The 8,569-nt window shown below is 44.0% G+C and overlaps 1 long non-coding RNA gene across 1 annotated transcript in view; it reads left to right on the top strand.

Moving 5' to 3' along the window:
* The first annotated feature begins 2,994 nt into the window (after nt 1–2,994).
* The window catches only part of LOC109297075, a 17,101-nt gene continuing 11,526 nt past the window's right edge, over nt 2,995–8,569 (top strand). The window contains exon 1 of the long non-coding RNA XR_002097191.1: nt 2,995–3,005. This is a non-coding gene — a long non-coding RNA (uncharacterized LOC109297075). The remainder of the gene's footprint in view (nt 3,006–8,569) is intronic.

The raw sequence follows: 8,569 nt of genomic DNA, 5'->3' as shown, positions 1-8,569 counted from the left end.
GTTGGTCAGACATAAAGCCTTGAGAAATCTTGAACATTTCCATGATTCTAATATGAAAACCTTAAAACAATTATCTGCCAATGTTTTGGCAATACCTGAACAAGGAAACAAGCTAGTGGATGGAACTGTAGGAACAGGTTTCAGCTCCAGAACTCTGGGTCTTAAACTTTGTCTCTACAGTTGACCTTCAAAAGAATTCATATGTGAGGTTCCAACCACATGTCATATTTATCTTTAAAGAAAAAAAGACAAAGTAAATCTAGAAATTAACATAATTAACAACACCCTCACCCCCCTCAAAAAAGAAAAATCTTTCCTCTAGAGTATATTTTCATGGCTGCTTCATTGCCTATTTTGTTTCACAACTTTACTGTAGACAGCTTGAAATTTAGTTCCCATATACTAAGTAAAAGGGAGAGGGATTTCTCAGGGTAGAAGTTACCATTTTGTATGAAGTATAAAATGTTCCATAGTGCTTCCTGATACCTGCATAGCCTTTGGAGTTCCTTTTATTTTGCTTTTTTAAATAAAGGAACCCAAAAAGAAGAATGCAATGTTTTGGAACAGGGCTGTGGCAAGGAAGTTTGGCACCCAGGGCAAAGCCCACTGCAGCAGCCCGCCCTCGCCCTGCACACAGATCTGGGGGGTACATGCCCCCCCATTCTTGCCCAGGAGTGTATGCAGCAGCGGGAGCTGCCCTCCCCCCATCCCCACGCCCCCCAAATGAGCCACTCACAGCTCCATCCCATACTCTGCCCTGGCTGGGCAGTGCCTGTTGACGCCCATTTGCTTCGGCGCTTGGGATAGTCTCCCACTCACCCCCTGCTCCTTTGCTATGGCACTGTTTAAGAAGGCCACTGGGCACTGACTTTCAATAAGATTTCATCCCTCAAACCACTCACTCTACACAACATGCATCTAAGAAGTTATGTAGACTATAAAAATATCATTTTTCCTTCTTTTCTTCAGTGAATGTAGAGAGTTATTTGTTAAAAAAAAGAATAATTTTGGTACTTGTACTATGTATGCAAACTATTCAAAACTGGTATTTAAACAGTTTTGGGAGTTCTATAACCAAGGGATAGGGGTGAGCAAAACACTTCACTTCTGTAAATAACACAAGCTTTCACTACTGAACTATACATTACTTCATATTTTTGTTAGACTCCCCTGTGGGCTGTGACTAACAAAATTCACCTTCTGCCATTGCAAAATCAGACTCAGTTATACAGTTTTCCTCTCATTTACAGTTTCCTCTTGAAAATTCACTCATTTATAGCACCTGTTTTACCATCTACTCATTGTACCTTCCCTATTGTGATGCTAATTGATTGTCAATGAGCTATTATTTCAGCCCTGTTTCACAATCAATTAACTTTGAAGTTCTTCTAAAGAAAACTGCCTTGATTAGTTGCAATATTCTTTGCTTTTATTATTGTGGTAGAGCATAAGGACTCCAGTCAGAGCTTGGGAGCAGTACTGCATTAGGCAATGTACAAACATCTATTAGAGAGAGAATCCTATCCCCAAGGAGATTGCCACCTATCTTACAAACTACTACAGAGGGTAGATTAAACTAGAACTGTGGTAACATGGATGAAAGCATCAGGAAGCAAAGAGCTCAGTGAGTAACAGCCATATCTCTCCACCTGCCTAGCAGGTACAATGCTTTTACAGGATAGGCTAGATTTAAGGAGCTGAGGGAAGAAGCAATAACTGGGCTTGTTTGTGTTTTACCCATGCAGTTAGGGGTATCATAGAAGAAAGTGTGAAGGTGTTTGTAAGCAGTACCCCTCACCTGATGGGGAAGATTTGTAACACTGGTGTTACTCATTTAGAGACAGTTTTATTTATTTTTTGATAGTTTCCTAAAAGGGAATATACTCAAAACACATCCTTTCACCTGTTTAATAGGTTAATTTCAGTAAATAGTTTGGGAACCTCTCAGAGAGACCTGTCTATTTAATAATTGCTGCTACACATCAGGATTCCTGATTTGCTGATTAAGGTCTAAACTTGGGGCCATTCACTCCTCAAAGCACATCAAGAAAACTGGAAAAATTTGAGAAGCCAATTCAAATAGCTTACTTCCAAAAAAAGCAAAGGAAGTCATCTAGCCAAAAGAAGTCCTACAATACAACAGAAATCAAAATATAGGGCTGAAGTTTACCTCAGGAGTGTGATTACCATTATGTTTTTTGCAAAGTAACATTTTGATTAAGGATTTGTTTCTGTTTTGGCATCTTGGAGATTAGTCAGAAAAATAGTACAAGATGGAGGTTGGGGTCTGCACCTGAAGAAACATACTTTTAGAAACCATCTGGTCTCAGTCCTATGGACTATAGGGAAGGAGAATACTTATGGGTGTATAGGAAAGCCTGTTAGATTAATCAAGTGCTGATGCTAAGACTGCCAAAATGCAGCAGAGTGGCAGTAAATTTCAGGACTGTGTTCTACCTGATGTCCCTGGGGGAGCAAGCTGCCTTGCCCAGCCCTGCTGTGCCCCAGCATCCCCACTCACCCACTGCATTCTGGGATGGCGGAAGACTTCACTTTGTGGAACAGCTGTGGGAAGTGGCCATACCTTAATGGAACAGGAGCAAAATTAAGCAGAATAGGGATAATCCTGCCCTAGAGTGGTATAATTTTAAATTGAATAAAGACTGCTTTAAGCCATTTAAAAGGTGTCAACATGCAGCCAATCCAGCAGTTAGGAGCTCCAGAAGCCACCTAAAATTACCATGTAACAAGGCCCTAAGTCACCAGTTCCCAACTCTTCATGCTTCCATTTCCTCATCTGTGAAATGGGAAAAAATAATAAGATTGCAGGAGCCATTGTCCAGCTAAATTCATTAATGCTTGTCAAATGCTAGCCTTTGTGGGACAGATGATGTCAGAATACAAGCATGTGAATACCATGTAAAATACCTGCGTGTCATGTCCTGGCTGAAAATTACCTAGGCAGTTCTGTGCTCAGACACTGCTTGGAAAGTAGTTCAAGCATTGTGGCAAGCTTGTGGCTGCCAACTTGAAGAATCCATAGGACCCTGGCACTTAAGGCATCCCTTTGTCCTATGATGAGCAGACTGTTCAAAAGCAACCACAAAAAAACCTTTTAGAGAGTTTACATTAAATAGAGAATTTGCTAACAGGTGATGCCACCTGTGCCCATTTAATTCAGGCCAAACAGTTTCCTCCCTAGAGGACTCAGAAGGAAGAAAGGAGAGAATGGTAATGGTGGCTCAAAATCAAGGCAGAAAGTTACAATAGTGACTGTGGCTCTGCACCAAGCTCACTGTAGAGGCAATGGCTTATCAGTGCCAGGAGACTCCTGCCTCTGTACAGTCACAACAACAGTGGGTCATATCTCTCTCCCGCAAAGCTGGCTAGCAGGTACTGGATCAAACACCAGCATGGCAGACAGGCACAACTGTACACAGGCCAGCACTAATCAGTCTTCAGGAATATGCCGCATTGCTTCACTTACATTGGATTGCAAAGGTGATCCATTAAAGCAGGGGGGCAACCTTTTCAGCAGACATGCCACAAATTAGCCCCACAGCCTCCTTGAGTGCCATTCTCCCCATTAAAAGTAGACATCATCTTCAGTCCCTTCTACCATAACAAAAGTAAACTTTGCTCTTCTAGGCACCTGCTCTAGACCTCAGCACTCCCAGTAGATAAAAGCACCTAATGTGCAGCTGCCAGGCAGGCATCCAAGCTGTAGAGACAGATGTTCAGACACACTTCTATGCTCATCTTCTCCTACTGACTTACCTCTGCCTCAACACCACCCTCCAGAGCTACCGAATAGGGCTATTGAAAATTTCCTCTGGTGTTTCGTTTTGAAGCTGTTTTGAGCTCGAAACAAAGAAATTGAAATGAAACAAAAGCCTTCAAAACAGCTTCAAAACTAAATAAGGACACTCAAAACGATCTGGCAGGCAGATTGGGGGCTCGCCCGCACCCCCAGGAGGGCTGCAGGGGCTGTGCCTGACTCCTCCTGGGGTGCGGGCCCCCGATCTGCCTGCCAGATCACAGGAGGCTGGTGCTGCTGGCGAGGGCCAGCGGCAGCACCAATCTTTCTGGCACTGCATTGGCAAAACATCAAAGGAGCATCGAAACAGCAAAACAGTTTTGGCAAGATGAAACGGAACAGTGCTTACGAAACAAAGCTTGAAATGAAACACTGTTCCATCGAAACGTCAAAACAGAAGCTGGAGCAGAATGATGCTGTTTCACACAGCCCTACTATCTAACTGGCCCTTTTGACTACATAAGGGGACAAGGTATCAAATCGTATTTCTTTCCTGCATCCAGGCACCTAATTTTTAAGTATGTCAAAAAGCTGGATGTTCCCAAGAAGCCAGTTTGTATTTTGCCCCGTGTTTCCTACAAAAGCACGACTGTCCCCCACATAAACACAACGTGGGAATTACAAAGAGCAGAGTCAGGCTGTTCTGTGCAGGGCCAGGGGGCGAGGTAATAACTCGTGGTGGAGGTAAACTCATTTTTGCATTGTATTCAAACACTGCTCCTCTTAAATCAACTTGTGTCTATGTGCACCACACAGTTTTATGATGTAGTAGGAAAAGAAATGGCTCCTCAGAGAGACATTGGCAGCATAAAACAAGAGGTAACTCCAAACAGCACCCCCCCGTTATAGTATAATAAAGATCTAAGAGCATGCTCACTATACATGCTACAAATACGGTTTAGTACTTAGAGAAAGAAATTGGGAGAGAGGACTCCCAAGCTTTATTCCTTCTCCTCTGTCACTTCCTCTTCCTTTGCATGCTGTCCAGATAAGGTCTAGATTTGGGATACATCCGGCCTGATATTCAGAAACACTGATCATTTGACTTCAACTGAAGCCACTGGTGCTTTGAAAACACCTCTGAAATGAGTACCTGAAAACTGTGCTGGGCAATTTCAGCACCGTTTTGAGAAAATTTGATATAGCATATTTACATACAGCTATTGAGTAATGGGGAACACCTAATCTACTTTGCTGATCTAGTGGCTTGACTTGGATGAAATTAGGCCAGGGACTATATTAATGATAACATAAGTGGTTCTAAAGAACTCCCTCTGTAGCCTGCTCAAGTATACTCCCCATCTATCATGTGAGCTCCCCATCTTTGTTGTTTGTTGTTTAACAGTCCCTCTGTACATTTGAAAACAGCATAAGGCCCCCTTTGCTGAGTTGCAGGGCTAGGTTCAGGCCTTTCTTCTGTTTCATAATATGCAAAATGGGGATGGCACTAATTTATGAAATGAAGCAATGCTTGTCAAGGACTACACAAGTATCAAACATAGTTCCTTATTGGAGATAACAACATGATAATAAACCTATCTTTACAAGTTCTAAGTACTATGGTGATAAGGATTTAAAAAAAAAAGAAAAAGAGCACACCAGGTTAGACCTCTATAAACAGATCTGGAATCCCTTTTTTGGGATTTACATGCTAAGTGGAATTTGACTCAGGGAAACAAGTTTCACACATTGGATTTCACAGCAATAATTTCACTTCACCTCCTAAAGTGTGATACTATTTGCTCACACTGCATCTTTGCTGATATATAGTCCAGGCATAGGTCAGTTAAATTTTCTATTCCCCAGGTTCTCTTCCTAATTTGGTTTTGTTTCTCTTTTCCTGTCATTTTTTGCTTTCAACAGTTTAAAACACTGTTTAGTTTTGTTTCTGGTTTTCATCAGTTACATATAATGATAGACTTACCCTGCTAAGGAGCATATGTTAGCGCCAGGGATTTGTGAAAGGTTTATATAGCAGGCGAGCCCTTAAAAATCACGGTCAGTTCTGAATGTTTTAAAATGATTCTTTCAAATCTCCACTTTATAGATTGAGGGCAGAATGCTGTACACATTGGAAACTTGGGAAGCAGCTGGGGGAGCAGAGGTTCATCTCCAGAGCTCTAGTCTAGTGGGAAGAATGTAGACTGCCAGGCACCTGCAGAGATGCTACAGGTAAATATGAGGGTCCATGTGGCCCATTGGCAATGGTTCTTAACCTTTTGACAACTGGGATCTCTTTTACTTAGTCACAATCTATTTGGGACCCCCCATGCTTTTCATGTAGGAAGTATGAATGGTCACAACACCTTGGCTCCCATTTGCTGCTTTCCTGGGTGATAAGACCCCAGGGCCCAGAAGAATGCAGGATGCAGTACACTGTTTCCTAGTCTTCAGTTTTGTACTTCCATGAAAACCAAATAGAGACTGGCCTGGTTTGAACAGTTCCAAGCAGAACCAGTAGGATTTGCCTCTGGTGGCTCTAATACAAGCAGGTATGTTTCAGTAGGACAGCACTTTTCCCTTCCAGGATGCTTTCCTTCAGAGGATCTCAAGGCACTTCACAAATTAATGTGAATGAAGTCTCATTGCACCTTTGTGTGAGATAAGAATGCTAAAGCTGTCAGACACCCGCACCCACACCCACACAAAAATTATTGCTATGATGCCAATCATTGATGCTCTAAAGTTTGTTGCATATCCAAGCATCAGCTTGTGTAACTGATAATGAAAAAAGCAATGCCAAGAAGACATACCTTCAGCTGTTGAATGATGGCTGGCAATGACACCCTGTGAAATATAGTACTGAAATCCCCAAAAGCACATACAGTAGTACTTGGAGAACCGTATTATGGCATACATGTATTTAATTATGTTAATGTGCTTTAAAGTTTAATACAATTTCATTAAAGTTAAAGTGCTATGGGCCCAGCTTAATTAAATATTCCCTTCCTACTTTCCAAACTGCCTTTCACAGAGCTATGCTGCCTCACAGGATATGAAAACCAAACATCTACTTAAAAAAAAAACAGGGCCCTAAATGCTCAATTGAAATTGCTTCTTCAGAGCAGAGAGATTTGTAGATGGGGCAGCACTGGTTTGCATTTTGGGTGCTTTAAGATGTAAAGGCAGCCTCTCATGATGTTTAAGCAGCATTAAAAAAAATCCTAGCATATCTGCTATAGCAGGCTGCTCTGTGCTATAAAGGAAACTGTGTTAATCTTGTCTTGCTCTTTATATAAAGACTACATTGGGGTTTGAAGATAAATAGTCATCGTTTCTACAATTCCAGCACCAAAAAGTCCAGAATGTGTTTCCTTAACTGCTTAAAGTAACTTATCCTTGTTTATAATACATTAACTCATCTAAAGGGAATTACATAATCTGCAAATTAGAGTGCATTTCATATCCTTTTGACTTCCTTCTCCCTTTACATCTTCCTTAAACAGAAATTAAATTTAAGCCCTTTCAAACAGAAATATTAACCAGGAAGAGACACAGAGAATGATGTGGGTGCCCAGGTATTAACACCAGACCAGCATTACCAGCACAGTAGTTTAGTGGTCACATTACAAAGCTCCCACTAGTTATTCAGACCAGCAGTGTAACTTGGGGTGGGAAAGCAGGGCACCAGCCCCAAGTACCAGTGTAGAGGGGGTGTGGGTACTGCAACAGCAGCAGTTCTATGCTGTGGTTATGACAGCAGCAAGTGGGAGCAGGGAGTTCATGCTGCTGCCATAGCACTAGCAGTAACAACTGAGGCCAGGCCAACCATTCTACAGCTCCAGCCAGGCCCAGGAGTTGGTCCTGAGCTTCCATACTCCTTCTGCCACTGCTGCCAGCCTGGGCCCACAGCACACTTAATGCTCCAGTCTGGAGCAGGGCCAAAGCCATAGCAAATGTAAGAGGCAGAGGGGCTGGGGAGGACACAGGCCTTGGGGAGGAGGCGGGGGGCTCAGAGTAGGGTGACCACCTTTTCCAAATGGAAGGGCAGGATACATGCCCACGTCTCCTCCCCACCCTCTGCCAGCAGCATGGCCAGAGTTGCACTGAGCTGAGCCGAGCAGAGGTGGATGCGGACTGTCTGCAGTGGGCTTTGGGTGCCCTGCAATGCTAACTTTCCCACAGGAGCCTTGCACCATCTGTGCACCCCCTGCCTGGCTGGCAGCAGTGAGGGGCAGAACTCAACACTGCAGCTGCCCCTCTGCTGCTAGGCAGGCAGGGGGTACCATGCCATGGTGGCATGGCCAGCATGGGGCTCCCTCAGGACAGCAGAACAGCAAGGTGGGGAGCCCCATGTCGGCTGTGGGCAACCCACATCCACCCCTGTCCTCCACACAAATCTGGGAGGCACATGCACCCCTTGGAGTGCACACAGCAACGGGGAGCTCCTTCCCCTTCCCTCCACAACAACACAACAAGTTGCCCATAGTTTCATCCCACTTCCTGCCCTGGCTCCAGACCGCATGCACCAACCTGGCTGGGTAGCAACCCCCAGCCTCTGCCCCTGCCTCACTCCCTCCCTCACCATGAGGGCCTCAATCTGCCTTCCCCTCCCCAGTATGCCCCCACCCCTTCATAGACTTACCTACAGGGAGCTGCTCTCTATGCTGCCTGGCAATATCCCCAGCCATGTGCATGTGTGCAGGCATGCACATGCACATGGCACCCCCTGTGTCCTGCTTCTGGCAGCCCCAAGCAGCCCTTTGCAGGCTGGAATGCAAAGTACCGTGCACTAGAGCAAATTACTGTTCA

The sequence above is a fragment of the Gavialis gangeticus genome, unplaced genomic scaffold (assembly GCF_001723915.1).
Source record: "Gavialis gangeticus isolate Ggan-Ray unplaced genomic scaffold, GavGan_comp1, whole genome shotgun sequence".
Classification (NCBI taxonomy): Eukaryota; Metazoa; Chordata; order Crocodylia; family Gavialidae; genus Gavialis; species Gavialis gangeticus.
Note: the sequence above shows the minus strand (reverse complement) of the source record. Positions and strands in the feature narration are given on the sequence as shown.